General features: G+C 43.2%; 1 protein-coding gene across 1 annotated transcript in view; it reads left to right on the top strand.

The window, feature by feature from the left end:
* The first annotated feature begins 632 nt into the window (after nucleotides 1-632).
* Nucleotides 633-16984, top strand: part of frmd4ba (FERM domain containing 4Ba) — a 50313-nt gene continuing 33961 nt past the window's right edge. The window contains exon 1 of the mRNA XM_080792589.1: nucleotides 633-885. The gene's annotated coding sequence lies outside the window, so the exon portion shown is untranslated. The remainder of the gene's footprint in view (nucleotides 886-16984) is intronic.

Raw genomic sequence — 16984 nt, 5'->3', positions numbered from 1 at the left:
CTGTTGATTGATTGATAGTTTTTTTTAATTAACAGCTGGTTGCAGAATGGGCAAGCCTGGCCTGGGTACCGAGGCTACAGAATGGGTACAGTCCAAGGAAGGTACAGGTCAATACAAAAACTGCTAACCAGATGAAGCAGACTTGTTTTACATCAGGGTCCTCCATTTTCAATTCATCAAAATCTCCCCTGGGCCCTGAGACCCGGGTGTTGCGTGCTTTTTCACCCACAGCTGTTTAAAAAGCTAAACAAGAACTAAGACAGAAGGTCGGCTTGTTTATTCCATCGTGGGGCGATTCCATGATCCACCCCTTCAAATGAATGACCGTTTGACCCATAAGTGAATTACATGATTTATAAATGCCGTAGGCCTATAGTAGTAGCCTAGGGCATATCCGTTTAATACCCAAAGGATAATATTGGCAAGGTCACAAATGTTCCATTCATACATTTTTATTTTCTTAAGACCTACACCCCATAACGGCAGTAACGGATTTTTTTTGTTTTGTTGCTTTGAGCGTGTTTACGCACCAGAGAGCGCTCTTCCATTGGTCAGCCCGCCGGCAGTTGCACAAGCACGGGTAGAGGGAAATTCGTTTGTTGGATGGATTGGTTGAAGGTAGTGAGGGAGACAGGGTGCGCGCCGCGGATAAATGGCTCTGTGTGTACGCGCGACACAATGCCGACCAGGCTGATTCCCTTCCTGGACCAAAACGAGCGCCGTGACCACCAGCTTTTTTTGTAACATAATGAGTTTTGCCAGTGGTGGAGACAAGATTATTATTCTTTTTCTTAAATAGGCTAACCCGGCACCGGCGCCGGTTTTTGAAAGAAGTGGAGTTCATATCGACCACAACAACGTGAACTCGCCAACAAAAGAAACAAGGTAAGATGCAGTAGGCTATATGTTTAACCTGTTTGATTATCACTCACACAGTCACGGCCATGCGTATATGAAAGTCGCTTTTACGCTGCAATTTCACACGGTTTTCAAGGACACCTGCAGCGAAATATTTCAGTCTCGTTTTATTGTATTGCTCCTTTGTAGTACAGGGCAGGCTACTATACTTTGTTGTTATCTCGCTTTTAAGTGTTGCATCTTTGTTATAGGCTTAGTTGCACAGCTGTTTTATCTTTATTAAATATTAAGTAGGCTATTCCCCTTTCAATTTGTCCCTCAATTGAATTGATCTGTATGTCAAGTTATAGCCGCAATTTGCAACTCTAGATTTTTTTACAATTGGGTCAAGTTAGTTATTAAACTATATATTTATTTAGATGCTGTAGTGTTACCTGGTGACAAGACAACCGGCAATTGATGATGCATTATTGACTTGTCACTGTTAGTGTAGCCTAGCCTAAGATTTAGACGTAGATGTATTGATCGATTCTGACATTTTCAATCTAAATGTCAGAATCGACAAATACATCTACGAGAGTCTAAATCTGAGGCTAAGTGTAGCCTATAATACTCACGTTTAATCGTTATCATTGATTATTTATCAATGTCCAGTGGCAAGAAGGTAAACATGTAAACATGAAAGTTATCTGACACTGTGACTGACACACACACACACACACACACACACACACACACACACACAGAGATGAACAGAAAACGAAGGTCTACTTTTAAAAGACCCCTTCTCTCTTTCCTGCATGGGTCAGCTCTAGCCTACTCTGTGTGAATATCCTGTTTCCTGGACATGAAGAAACAATGGGAGAGAGCAGACACGTGACGTGATGTCCTACAGTAGCCTATGTGTCGTGTGTCACCCACGACCATTTAAACATAAGGATGTAAAATCCTCATTTGGCACCTATGAATTTACATGCTTTGCTTTAGAGTTTAGATTAATTGAAAAAGTTTTAGATTGGATGAAGAACTTTACAGATGAAATGAACAGTGCTCCGACAAATCGAGTCTTGTAAGTTGTAAGTCATGCTCTATCTGCCCTTTGCAGTGGTTGACACAAATGGGCTGACTTGAAGAAAGTCATTGCCATTAGGTCCGTTTGTCACTGATATAGAAGAAAGACATGCAAGTTGAGAAAGTAGACTACAGTGGCTGATTCAAATATTGAATTTGCTTCTATAACATGCTCTGCTCCCTCTGTCTGTGTCTGTCTGTCTGTGACACACACGCACAGACATGTGCACAACTGCACACCTATACAAACTGGCTGTACAGTGCAGCATTGTGTTTATTTTAGTCTAGGATGTTCAGTTGCTTTTAATGGGGTCAGCACTTTCAATTCAATAAAGCTATACTGTCACTGTCACAGTAGATTCCACCACTGTTGCTTGGCTAGCATGGATAGCGAGTTATGTGGCAATCAGTCTAACATTTATGGACATAGGCCTATACGAAGAAAACTGGCAGAAGAATACTTGTTTGCTGCTTTTTTGACCTTTCACTTTGAGCACGTACAGAGCACTTTATGAGCATGTTGAAATAAAAGAGAAAAATGTTTTCTTAGTCTCTGTGTAAGGAGTCTTCCTTTAAAAGTTTATGTAGAGTGCAAGTCCTTTCCTGCCAGTTTTCCTTAAAAAGTTTGAGACCACAGCACCTGCAGTCGACCCTGAACAAAGGACAAAGAAGAGCGCAACAGTTTACCCTGGACCATATACAAGACAGTCTGTAAGAGGCTAATCGGGTAAACATAGGAATGCTTATTTCTTGGCCAAACTGTTGATCCTGCAGAGGTCACACAGCATCCTGAAAACTGGGGCTGTGAACCGCACTAATGATATTTTCCCACCTAGCCCCCCCCCACACACACACATCGTTGTTTTTGTTTTAAAGTTGCTTATCTGCACTTTCTGTTTCTTCCCACACGTCTTCATCTATTTAACGTTCTTCGTTCATATTTGAATGAGAGGATTGGCTGTCACATGATACTGTGGTTGTGTAGGTCCACACACGAAAACATTTCCTGCTGGACAGGTTTTGACAACATTTCTTTCCACAGACAAACATCGAACTCTTCACAATTGTCACTTTGGAATTTATTATGAAGGTGAATCTGATCATTGCATGTGCTGTGAGCTCCTGCACATTTGTATGTATGTGTGCAGTATGTATGCTGTAAAATCATCACTGTTAACAATTTAACTCTGATAGAGTACAAAGGAAAGGGAACCTTCTGGATCAATTTGGTTCCATTCGCACACTCTGGTAATTGATAAATGAACACTGAGGAATTTACTGTGTATGTGAATTGGATTGCTTAATGTGTCTGTCATCTGTAGGTTGAGGGCATGATCACGCCGCACTTTTATTCTACCTATGAGGGCTGATTCTGTCAATGCATTTCAATGCAGGGGGAACATCTGTGTTGCTGCCATAGTACACAGATAACCAAACCCTATACTTACTGTAGTTACTATACTAGGCCACCTCCTGTTTCCTCGACAGTAAATATCTTCAACAAGCTCATAAGGTGGTGCGTTGTGGTGTGTTGTTATGCGTTGTGAGCCCCAGAATAGGGATGCTGCTAGGGTTCAATTGCATGGTTAAAGAGGTTTGTTGCAAAATCTGCTCGGTGTCATTTGTGGTACAAGGCAAAGAGAGCAAGGTTGTAGGTTATCGCAGCAATCTATTTGACCCGTGTATGGACAGCCCTTCATATTGCCCTGAGTGCTCCATGTGGCCTCAGCCTGAGGAAGTGAGGACCATTGCAAACATGGTTTATACTGTCACATGTATCAACAGGAATCTGTTCCTCCTTGGCAGCGAACCAGAAGTGCATAGGCTCTCTCTCTCGCTCTCTCTCTCTCTCTCTCTCTCCCTTTTCTTTGTTTCATGTCTTCTTTTGTCCTGCAGACAGGACATCCTCTGTAAAACAAAACAGTCTGTGCCTTGGCTCATTTTCACATGCAAAACCGGCTTTCTGCAATATATCACAAGCACATGCAATTCTCACAGATTGTTCTATGCATGTTTAAAAAAGTCTGCAATGATAACTTTATATCTCACCTGTATTGTTATGGTTTCGGAGTGACTAATGCATGGTACTGACTGTGATTAGTCAAGACAAATGACATACTGTAACTTCCATTCAATTTGTGTTTCCATTCAGAGTAATGGGAAAACAGTTGCATCAGGCTCTCAGCTGGCTGGCAATTCCTCTGAGAGACAGTTTCCATCGTTTTAGACGAAGAAGATATTGGGATAAGCTGAGAGCTCCAATCTAGTTAAACAAAGAGGGCTGGCAGTTTGTGAACAGATTCTCCGCAAATGTAATCCTGACAGCTGTCTTCCTTGACATGATATACGTATTTAGAGAATGGACACATGGCATTGATTTCTAGATTTACCATCTGTATCAGTGGCCATTGACTGGGACACTTCACTTTAAGTGCCCTCTATCCCAGAGGAATATGTCATAAAGTTAAATTGTGGTTTTTACTTGGTTTTAGAATATCCCACCACACATTTTGTGGAATACTGAAAAGATAGAAAGTCATATCTTTAACTAAATAATAGTGACACGGACAGTGACACAATACAATTGGATGTATTGCATTACCTATATCAAGTCTCAAGATTGTCTCAAGTCTAGTTTCAGATACTATACTGAAACTAGAAAAGGGAAAGAAAAATCAGAGCTGTATCTACACCAGGTTGGGTTGCCTAGCCAGGGCTGTGTAAAGGCTTATGGACACCAAATTGATCATGGATCAATCGTATGTTCATCATATGTCTGGTATAGATGCATGTGTTAAAATATTGCTGTGCACTGTGCACTCTTTATACACACACTCACTGCAGAGACAGTTGGCTGTTTTAATAAAGGAAGGGCTCACTTTTCTTGCTCCAGACTTATAACATGTTTTAAACCAAACAAGACCATGAAGGTCAAAACGTCATTGTTGCTGCCTGTGTTGTTTCAAGTAAGTTGAGTTGCAGGCCCTTCCTTATTGTCTCCACCAGGCCGAAGGCATGGGGAGAGAGTATTTTTTGCACTCCGTCCGTGTGTGTGTGTGTGTGTGTGTGTGTGAGAGAGTCTGTCCGTGTGTGTGTGCGTCCGTCCGTCTGTTACCAGCTAATCTCTGGCACCATTAACCCGGTCGATGCCAAATTTTTCACACCCACTCCCTGGATGCCAACGATGAACCTCTGCTCAAAATTCTCCAGAGCGGCCTGTTATAGCGCCACCGGGAGGCCGACTTTTGAAAAACATTTTTTTTATATTACTCCTCTAGATTCTGTCCAAAAAGCCTGCAAATCGTTACACACTATCGCTATAGTCATGTGTTCAAACTGGATTCAAGACGGATTTCATATCCCATCCTAATTGGCTGACATCGGCTTTCAAAGTTTTCAGGACTGGCCCGTTTTGAACAAAAAGCCTCAAATCATGAACACAGCGTGCAATTTACGTGAAATCTTTCATGGACTGTCCTACTAGTCTGAGGAATATATCCCACCCTTTTCACATTGGCCTGTTATAGCACCACCAACAGGTGAAGTTTTGCAAAACACATTTTTGGAACAAAATGCCTCAAATCATCCAATTGCCATCCAAGGCGTAAGAAGAAATGGCATTGTTGCGAGACAACAGCATCATTTTCACATTGGCCTATTATATCGCCACCAGGAGGCCACAACCTGACCTGCCCTGGTGGAGACCTGTGGAGACTTTATCTAGTTGAATATAAAATGAGCAATATATTTATTATGGTTTGGCGATGAATTGGATCTGCTTTGTAGGTACTCTGATCACACCATCAGCACCAGTCCCAACCATAGGGACTCCCCCGTACCTAAACAGCAGATCCAAAACGACAGGTGGTGAAGGGTGAGCAGCAGCAGCAGAATCAGTGTGTGCAGCAGCAAGCTAACAGGATGAGCAGTACAAACTATTAGTTTAAAGTAAGACTATACCTAAACCTAACCTTAACCTCAGTAAAACTATACCTAAACCTAACCTCAGTAAAGCATACCTAAACCTAGCCCCACAAGCAGAACCCAAATGGTACTAAAGTTCTGGCATTTGGTAGACTTTACCCCATTGGGTCCTATTCCACGGTCGGGTGCCACCTGGTACCGAACAGAAATAAACATAAATACGTCGGATACGTCGTTGCGGCGCCGCTTGAGGGCTTCTGTTTGTTTGAGTTATTCTGAATGTGTGAACTATAAGTACCTATAAATACCGCTGCGAATTCTCCTGTGCCGCGGAAGCCGTTAAGTATTTTTAATCTATGTTTGATTAAAAATGTCGCTTCTTCCTACCTTGTTTATTGACACCTCATTGTACCGCCTATCTGGCTAGCTAGTGGTGCTATAGCTATGACGTTAGCCGGCAAAGCCAACCGCACATCGGGAGGCGGTACAATAAACGGTAAATAAACAAGAGGAAATCAAAGCGACATTTTTAATCAAACATGGATTAAAAATACTTAACGGCTTCCGCGACACAGGAGATATTCTCAGAGGTATGTATAGGTACTTATAGTTCGCACATTCGGAAACCATAACAGGAAAAAATGTAGTAATACCGCGCAGACCGACTAAACGAGGAGTTTGTTTATATCCGCGTTCCAACAATTGCATTAGAAAATTTTGTAATGTCGAGGAACCCTACATAAAGCGATCATCCAAATTTCATAAAAGCTTTATGGAGGGTTCCGAGAGGGGCTAACCTAAACCTAACCTCAGTAAAACGAACCCTAACCTCAGTAAAACTATACCTAAACCTAACCCTAACCTTAACCTCAGTAAAACTATACCTAAACCTAACCTCAGTAAAGCATACCTAAACCTAACCTCAGTAAAACTAACTCAGTGGCTGGGGGGCGTTTCCAAGAACCCGAATGCGAAACGAATACCATATTAGCGTTTAAATAGCCGGAATGAAGATGTGTGATTGGATGAGTGAATCTTGTGGTGAGTGAAAAATGGTTACATATTTTTGCCTATTTGGTTACACTCTTAAGAGTTAAACATCTTATAAGGCTCCATTTGGCTACCAACTCAATCATTTAGCTGGGGACCACCTGGAACCTGGACCACTGTTTGAAAACCATAGTTCTGTTAAATATATTAAATATATGAAATGGTGGCAGGTTTTTGTGGTGAAAGGCCTGTGGCTCTGGGAGTATTGTCAGGAATATGTTTTGTGTTGTTTTGTTTGTAACACTATCTCAGTCAGAATACACCAATTATCTTTATTAGAATAGGCAGAAAACGGCTGCCTTTGCGATGAACATCAGGCAAAAATAAGCACTCCGAGTCATGAATGTGCTGGGCCGGTAGAGTACTGAGAGATGTGAAGTCTGTGTGATTGCTGCATTAATGGCTTACAAAGAGCAGATACTAGTTCCTGCCGGCATTTTAGTGAGGATAGCATAGTTCTTCTGTGCCTGTCAGTGCATTCTAGGAGGTTTATCATTACCCCGGGCAGCAGTCAGTCACAGAGGGAAACATGAACCACAGGTTGAAATTCCCTACAGCTTTCTACAGAGAAGTGAGAACTATAGCCATGCTTTTGTTTACGTTCCTGTGCCTGTCAGCCAAGCATGGCGTTGCTCTGAGGCGAAGAAAACGCTGAAAATATCAACAAAGCAAAGCCCTCTCCCACCCATTCTCTGTTTGTCTGACGGTGGATGTAGCTACTTTGTGTGTGGGTGTGTGTGTGTGTGTGTGTGTGTGTGGGTGGGTGGGGGGGGTGCTGTCAATGACCCTTGCAGTAATTATGCTGCCTGTGTACTTCTCACCATCCACCCATCCATCTACATCCTGCGCTCAACCTCTACACACACACTCTCGCAACAGGAGTGCTGTTTGGGGGGGTATTTTGATGGCCTGTGCCTTGTATGATAATGACCATTAATGTCTCCATTGCACGCTGCTTGGGAGGGGGTTCAGTGGTCGTGGACTGAAAGGCCTGAGCTGCTATTATCTGACGCAAATAGAGAGGTACAGCTTGTGGAAGGCCGGGAAAACAGCCGTGCTCCCAGAGCAGACATACCCCACAGCCCTGGATCCGCACTGATCAATACTGACCTCACTGTGGTGTTAACATCCCGTGTGAGTATTTCACACATCTACTGCCAGAGGGGATAGACGGTGTACTAAAGTGGAGAATACCCAAATGGATAAATTAACACTGAGGATTTTACTGTGCATGAGATATATTGAGAACCACCACCCCCTCCCTCCACCCCCACCCATTTCTCATCTGTGAACCCTGGAGTGATTTCCTGATTCTGTTATTAGGTAGGCGTGCACGATTGTCTTTGGCATCTCCAAACGCTGCCTTTGTGGGTGTGCTCAGTTTGACCGTCTGGTGTGGTTTATTAAAATAAATAATCGAAACACTTTTATTGAATTTTCACGTTTTCACATAAAGATGAATCACAAATGTATACAAATAAAGTAAGACAAACTAGAAAGGTATAAATTAAAAGCACATGGTGTGGTTCAATTAATACTAGTGGAGGTGGGTTTGTGTATGAGTGTTAAAAGGGCGTGATGTTATACTATAGAGACAATGTAGTGTAGATCATGGGTGCACTCCCTCTGGGAGAGCTTAGCATTCATCATTCATGGGCTGTTATATGAGCCTCTTCTTTTCTTCTAGACAGTTAATACTGCAGAGAGAGAGATACCCGCCCTCGACCTGGACAGACACGGTCACTCTCATCTACCCAGTACTCGCTCACATTGAAAGGCACACGTATACCGCAGGCATCAATCAAGGATGCATACAATCTAGCAAGAAAGATTACACACAAAGGGAAATTAAGCAGAAGGCATGCAAAGACAAGTCTCTAGCAGCTAGAATCTAGCTCTCTATCTATAGCTGGAATCAAACTGGGGACGTTGCGACTATACTATTCCCTCACACCGTGTCTCTCCAACATCCTCAGACCCATTGCTGTTTAGAGGCCAATCCATTTAGGTAGCAGTCACCTTCACCACTGCAGCCTGGAGGAGGTGTGGGCGGGAGAGGAGCAGAGGGTTTTCAAGGAGGAGGAGGAGGAGGTGGTGAGCAGAGGGAGAAGAGCAGAGGGAGAAGAGCAGAGGGAGATGAGCAGAGGGAGAAGAGCAGAGGGAGAGGAGCAGAGGGAGAGGAGCAGAGGGAGAGGAGCAGAGGGAGAGGAGCAGAGGGTTTTCAAGGAGGAGGAGGAGGAGGCGGTGAGCAGAGGGAGAGGAGGGAAGTTATTATCACCCGCCCCGTGGACCAGAACCAAGCTTCCTGCTGGTCCAGTCAGACAGGCCAATAAGAGCTCTGAGAGGGGGGGGGGGGGGTGTCTACTCTAAACCATGCATGACAGAAAGGACAGTATTACAGAGGGCGAGGAAAAAGGAAGTGCGTCTGGCTTCATAACACAGCCAGAAGGAAGCGCTATCTGAGTGACTAATTCAATAGAAAAAGCTGGCCTGCTGCACTGTACTGTTCGGGCGCCTAGGCCACTTCTCGATGGATCAATGCGTGGGTTATCCTGTTAGAATGGCTCTATGGGTACCCTTTCCCCTACTATATGGCCTATTGTTGTTGCAGGAGCATGCCTGGCTCAAATAGCAGCACATTTACAGTAGCGTTGGGGCCCCTCGTGTAAGCGTTCATAAAGACAACTAAAGGTGTCCATCAGCAACATTAGCTCATCAGAACTACACTACCACTTCACCTCATATGATGTTACCCTTTAGTCACAATCAATCTTTGCCCACAGCCATCAGGCTAAATTGACGATGTCAGGTCTGTGTGTGTAGGGTATCTTGCCGATCATGTGACCTGGATAACGCAGCTAAAGACGATATGACGGCAGCAAATGCACATCACTCGAAAAGCATTGTGGCTGTATTATAGGACCCCCCCCTACTATAGCAGAGATGTACTGTAACAGGTGTCAACCTCACTGGGTGGTAATGTAATACTCCTGCTCCCCTACGGGGAAGGCAGTGGCTAATCGCTGTTATAGGATGATGATCTTGTTGCTAGAATTTGGGAAATTATTTTCTCACCTGAAGGTTTGACAGCCAAATTACATTCAGATCGTCATTGTCATTTTTGTGTTTGTTTTGTGTTAGCCCCTGGCACCTTCTGTCAGCAGTACATGTCTGGAGGGTGTGAAGATGTAGTTACATGACTCAAACTGTAGGAAAGAATTTCATCTTAGTACTTCATTGCACAAATGTGTTGCATCAATAATTATGTCAGTTGAAAAAATGTCATAAAAAAACTATAAGGACACTCTTTGGAGTGCCTGTGTTTGCTAGCCTGGAAACCAGACGAATCTGCCATTGCAAAACAAATTGCCCTTATAGTCTGGGCATGCCGGCTAGGTCTTCACCAGGCTGTGTGGCATACCCAGGGCTGTATCAGGACATGAGGAAGCTCCAAGGGGGAATAGTTTTTCTACAACATACGGTTCATCTTTTCATATTTTTGGTGCCCTCTATAGAGCGTCGCAGTCCATCCGTCCCCCCCCTTTCAGAACGATGAGGGCATCGGAAGAGAATTTCCCTTCCATAGACGTTTCAGAAAGTATTTATTTAATGACCTTTAAGCCTAAGTTAAAGCCAACTCAGCTCCTGACAAATCATGACAATAAACACATTTTTTTTTTTGCGACAAACTAAATAATTATAGAATTATAAATGATGATTTGTCAGGAGCCGAGAAATAATTAGAATTATAAACATGATTTGTCAGGAGCCGAGTTGGCTTTGTCCGAGGCTTAAAGGTCTTTAAATAAATACTTTCTGAAACTTCTATGGAAAAATGAATGGGGAAATTCTCTTCTGTTGCCCTCGTCTTGAAAGTGGGCTGGGCTGCGACGCTTTATGGGCAGAAGTGGAAACGCTTCTGCCTATAGAGGCGGCGGCCCCTCAAAATGTAATTGGAACATGGGCTTTAAATGGATGTGTGTTTTTGTTTTTGAAGGAAATTATAGTCAAACAGCATGGATTACCAAACCTCTGTTTGACATTTCTAGGATTGGTAATTCCCCCTATGGGTTTATGTGAAACATGAATTGCTTTCAACTCTGCATTATTTAGAGGCCTTTCAATGTGTGATTTATTGAAATGTATGTGTGATTTAATTATTTTTGGTCAAATGGGCCCCGCTCGCAAACATTGGAATCATATAGCCAATTGGAAGGGAATAGAGACATTTCTGAATGATGCATTGTTTTCACATGACTCAGTCCAGAGATCATGTGTACCGATTTGTGTACATTTTGGAAACGATCTGCAGGAGTAGTAACAAAGTGTTTGCTTGAAGAAAATGCTAAATGGTGGAAAAGGTTTCTAAAGGGGAAATGGCCGTGGCAAATGTTTGATTGTACAACATACAGTTCAAGAGTTATAGGCCAAAATGCAAATGAGTGTCTTCCTTGACACACAGACACAGGGGCGAAACCATAGTCTTTGCCTCCTGGCCTATCGGCCTGGCAAAGACAATTAACCTTTAGTGTGCACAGTTAATACCACAAACATGAGAAATGTTAGTGCAGACAGTGAGGGACAATGTTGAATTAAAAATTCTACTTGAAGTGAAGCATAAACAGATCCTCTCCTCTGACGCCTTATTGCTCAGTAGAGCATTTAACACAGTTGTCCTCACTTGACTCTCTGTGAACTTACATTCCCTGAAGTTAAAATACTGCTTCACATTATTGTGACAGCCGTTTTCAATGCATTGTCTTTGCATTTTCTATCTATGAGACAATATTCCAAAGCTCTCAGGGCCCTCTTGACCAGCTGTCATGATACACGCAGATGCATGCTTTGTGTGATAAACATCATGTCATTGATCACGTAGTTGGAAAATTGGATTGACTGTGACGAACATTTAACAAAGCTCTCATTAGGACAGTTTAAGTGTTATGAAATGTGTTGATACTATGGTAATAGAATCAGATATCGGGTTAAAATAATATGAATCCAATATATCAGTCAGTGCTTCAGTTTAGGGCTCATGCCAGACGTGAGAAGTCACTGTAGGCCTGCAGAACATTTAGTTTTTGAGCGGTGCCTCCGCTCCTTTACGGAGATATGTGTCCGTCCGTCCGTATGTCTGTGTCTGTCTGTATGTCCGAGCACGGAAAGCTGCAACACCTAAAGTGGCCAGTAGAGTACAGCACAGAGTAAAGTACACTACAGTACGAGCCCTGGGCCGTTCCTGGGGTTCTAGATGTTCCGGGGACCCCCCCGGGGACCCTCACATGGTAACTCTGTCATTTCTCTACCGTTTCGGATGCGGGGCGGCTCTTGTCTGTCTTCAGGCACTTGTGGAAATGAGCCCATTCATTATACTCGTTGACAACCAGTGACTCTTCATGTACCATCTGAGGAGTGCTTGGGGGGGGGGGGGGATTTTGATATAGCAGACATGTCTGTGGATGGTGGCCCACACTATGGCTTCTGTTCCCCCCACCCTCCCATTACACACACACTCTGACCTACTCTGCTTCATGGCATCTGGGTTATACACACTAGCGTTTGTCATGGCCCATAGCCCCCAGCGCGGCCCTGAGCGCCATTCCGTACAGCATGGAGGGCCAGCCCCCAATTCCCCAGTCGCAACAGACAAGCTGATGGGGCCAGTGGCGGCAGGCCTCAACCCCCAGGCCCTCTCTCCCCTCTGCTTGGCTTCTTTTCTCTTCTCACCCCCTGCCGGGCTGCACAAAGCTGGGCCTGACTGTATCACATCAACACACACAAAAACGCTTTTCTCTCCATTCATCTGGCAACTGAAGCTTTATCCCATGGCTTTAATTGGGCATAATTGAGATCCCTCATGATTTAAACAGATATGGTGGCAAATTTTATTCCAGACAATAAAGAAGATATACAGTAACAGTATAATGAGGATTTGTAGGCCTTTAGGGCAGATGTTTCTTAAAACCAGGAGCTCATTTTCACACACATCACAGCAGTGAACGCAACACATTCGAAAGCAGCACAGTTTGCATGTATGCATGGTTTGAGACAATTTGCGTTCATGTTTTATGAGATGTATGTTTAATCCATTCATTTATGATTCATAGGAACAAATCGTCACCACAGCGTGTCATGACACCCACCTGCTCCATTTCGAACTATTGAGTCAGTCTAAGCTAGCTATAGTCAAGTGAGGACAGTGTCCCTTGAAAGCAAGGGGGCAACAGCAGGTGGAAAAGGGTGTGTGTGAGCACTACGGGGCATGCCGCGTACGTGTGCTATGCCGTGTGTTGTGCATACTGTGTACGGTATGTGTTCCATTCAGCCCGTCAGCTGCAGTCTCTGTATGTGGCATGGCCCATCAGCTGTGGGGCCATGTGGGCGACAGCTGTTTCTCTGACCTCCCTGCTCAGGCTCTGTTCAGTCTAATTTTTACGTCTTCTAATTTGTTATTTCGTCGTGACACAACTGTGTCATGTTGCACACTCGAATGTCTTTGTTATTTTCGAGCGAGCAACACTGTCGTACGACAGAATATGAACGTTTCAGTGGGAGGCCTTCCCCTTTCAGACAATTAATCTACCACTTACTGTAAATGGTAATTGCCATCCCTTAGAAATGAGTCTGGGGACAGAGAACTATGATGATCTTGGCGGCGCCACTCCCCTTGTCACGCCCTGCCATGTATTCTCAACAGAGCTCAGCCCATTAACATTGAACTTTGGGAATTGAACTGAGGAGTCGGCTAAATGAGTACAGACTGAACCCTTTCAGGCCAGGCTTGAGGCAGAGCATCGTCTGCACTACGAGTTAAATGAGACTCCCCATTTGAGGGAAAATGGGTGTTTTTTCATATAGGTAATAGACTAGGTACTCGGGGCATAATTTTGTGCGCAATCTCCAGCATAAATGCATTTTCTTGTTTTGTCCCCTCTGGGTGATACTGTCCAGTGACATTTCCCCATCTGCTGGTGACAATTGACTATTGCACCCTGATTAGCTGGGGCTCAACAATTGATTGTACTTTGTTTGAGGGAAACAATAGCTTGTCAAGTGGCCTCTAGGCGTCATGGAAAATGGCGTGATCTTGTCTCGTGTGGAGCATATGGCTTTGTTGGTGAAATGTCGACATTTGGAGTGACATCAGAGTCGGTGATGGGCAGTAGTGTGAGGTCATGCTGTTTGCCCACTGTGGTACCAGGCAGGAATCAGTGAGAGTCTGTGATAGGGGTGAGAACGTGACCTGATGTAGATGTAATCTTATATAGATTATTTTCCTTCTGTGCTTTGCACCCTGTTATCAAAATAAAAAGGCCCCAATCGTCCAAGTTGCTCCAGTGCCTTCTTTATTCAGCTATATGTGTCGGCTCCTGAGACGCACCGGATCAGCCTGCTTTTGTCTTGAGGCGCGGTGGAATGTGAACGTGTTTATGTAGGACAGTGTTTGTCCAGATTTTTCATGTCAAGGACCACCAAATGTATTTGGGCAATCACACGGATTAAGGCTGGATAGCCGAAACGTCTGTCATTTTTGAGGGGAGCAGCTTTAATGTTGTCTGAACAAACATTAAAAATGCCATTGACAATGAATGGAGAATTTACGTCATGTGTCTGAGCAAATCGGCATATGTATGTCGGTGGAAACCCTTGGCCAATAAGGGACCACCATTCTTGATGATGATGTACGATGATTAGAGCGCCTCTCACTTCACACGGGTGTGTTTTTTCCCAGAAATCACAATCACAGACCCCTGTCTAAAAGGGTTGTGCCAGGGATCCCCATAAAATACTATTTGTGTTGCAAAAAACGAATCTAATCTGTCTCTAAGTTGTCTTTTTCTCCTTTTTCTAACTTAAAGTGGTTAAACTGGGACCACTACCAGCTGAATGAGTGCTGCTTGCAGCACATTTCAGAATGTCACGTTACTGGCTAGCTAGTAGCTAGTATGATGTAGATTTATTTAGATTAAAGAGGCTTTTGTATCATTTGGCAGTATAAATACAAATTACAAATAGTATCACAGCTTAAATATATGTACATAAACAAAATAATAATCAAACATTTGTACACTAATTCTTAATTTGGTATCTTTGTCTGCCTCTAGCCAAGACTTGATCTGTCTGACTGAATTAGCAAATGCATTTGTAATACAGCTCTGTCTGTTGAATTCATTGTTTTCATCACTAAGGTAGTAAGGTCAGGTCACCCAATGAATCAGAGTCAAGGAAGATGATAACAATGGAACATTTTTTACTTAAAAATTGTTATGAGCAACAAAGCACAGGGAATAACATCTAAGCTATAATTATTAGTCATGGCCCTGGCTGAGTCATTATACAGAGCTAAACCCAATATGGCATCATCATTGCTTATCCAAATGATAATATGAAGTGATTTATTACAGAAGCATGTATGTTCAGATGAGAAGGACAGACAGTTGGTGGATCCAATGGAGAATGGCTACCTCTGTTAGAGCTTGTGCAGAAGTAAATTCATGTACTCCAAAAATACAGACACGGTAATTCCAGCTGGAAGCTGGCTTGCCTATTGCTGCACCCCCTCATACAGTATCAAACCCCTTGTCGACAGCATGGATGTCAGCTGGGACTATCGATTTGTGATCTGTGGATATTGTGTGAGTGTGCACGTGCGTGCGCATGCATTGTGATGACATTGATATTGACAACCTGTACATTATTGTGTTGTGAAAACACATCTTGTTTTGTCTTTCTCTGCAAGGAGAATCTTATACACTGAATGCATCCTGATCCAGTTGTGTAGACTTTGTCCACTAGAGCTCCATATTCGGACAGTGTGGTGACTTCAGATGAAAGATGGAGAACCAACTCTGTTTGTGTTCCCCAGATGAAACGCCTTGCTTTGCACTGGTATGGCTGTCCCCGAACATTCGGGGTGCGATTAGAAACGAGTGGTTCGAAGGTTCGCTCGAAAATTCCTGGCGAAGTTCTCACAAAAAACAGGGCTAGGGTACAGCCTTACTTTGCAGTGAAAAGGTGTGTTTGTGTGTGTGTGTGTGTGCCAGCAGTACATATAATTAACAATGGATACAAGAAAAGAAAATCATGTTATGACAGACAGTACAATATTTTTATCCTCCATCTGTTAAGCTTTTTGACAGACTCGTGAGAGACAGACTTCTGTGTGTCCAGCCACATCTGTCGGTCACGCCTGTCACTGAGGTCAGCTGTGTTCTCTTGGTCTTGTTGTGTAATTACTACAGCATTGCTTCCAGTACAGTTTGACTATGGGTCCCTAATGTATTGTACCCTCCAGAAATAGATCAATCCAATTCTAACCACGCGCTAATGCTCATCAATAACATCAATACCAACTTGGTTATGTCACTGGGCCCTCTGTTGCAAAGACCTTTCTTGTATTATAATAAATTGAGTGTTTTTTAATTACTTTCATGTTAAAATAGTATAGCAGTTAACAAGGATAGGTTAGGATAAAATGTTTTTAGGTATGTTTAAGGACGGCACCAAAACAACCCCTAAATGCCATTTTAGTACAATGTATACTTTTTAATTATTTTAACCCTTTAAATCTCCAGTGTTTCCATATGAGCTTTAGCCAACCGAGCCAAACTAAACCCAGAAAAGCTCCCCCCCCCCCGCCGGAATATTTATAATTGAAGTCTGGAAGTAGTTGCCACTCTGAAGTGTATAAAACATTCAGAAGATGGATAGACCACTGGAATAACAAGTTGTCAGTCATATCAATAAATCTCACCCTAAAAGTGTAGCTCGTAAATTAACCCATTCTGACCTGAGATCAGATTCATACGAGGTTTCCACTGGACACACACTAGGTCTGATTAACCCATTCTGACCTGAGATCAGATTTAAAAAAAATTCAGTCGTTCGTCGATTTTTCAAAAATAGCAGACCTACAAGCTCGTAGCGCGCCACTCGGTGGCGCGCTATGAGCTTGTAGATCTGCTATTTTTCAATAGCTAAAGCATAACATGATGCTAACACCAAAATGGGTTCCCGTTCAGAATGGGTTAAACTGTGTCATAGAGGGTTGATGGAAATCATTTGATGTGATTTTTTAGAT

Source organism: Protomyctophum bolini (assembly GCF_963924005.1).
Source record: "Protomyctophum bolini genome assembly, chromosome: 2".
In the NCBI taxonomy this organism is placed as follows: domain Eukaryota; kingdom Metazoa; phylum Chordata; class Actinopteri; order Myctophiformes; family Myctophidae; genus Protomyctophum; species Protomyctophum bolini.
The sequence above is the reverse complement of the archived record's forward strand: the minus strand, read 5'-3'. Positions and strand labels throughout refer to the sequence as shown.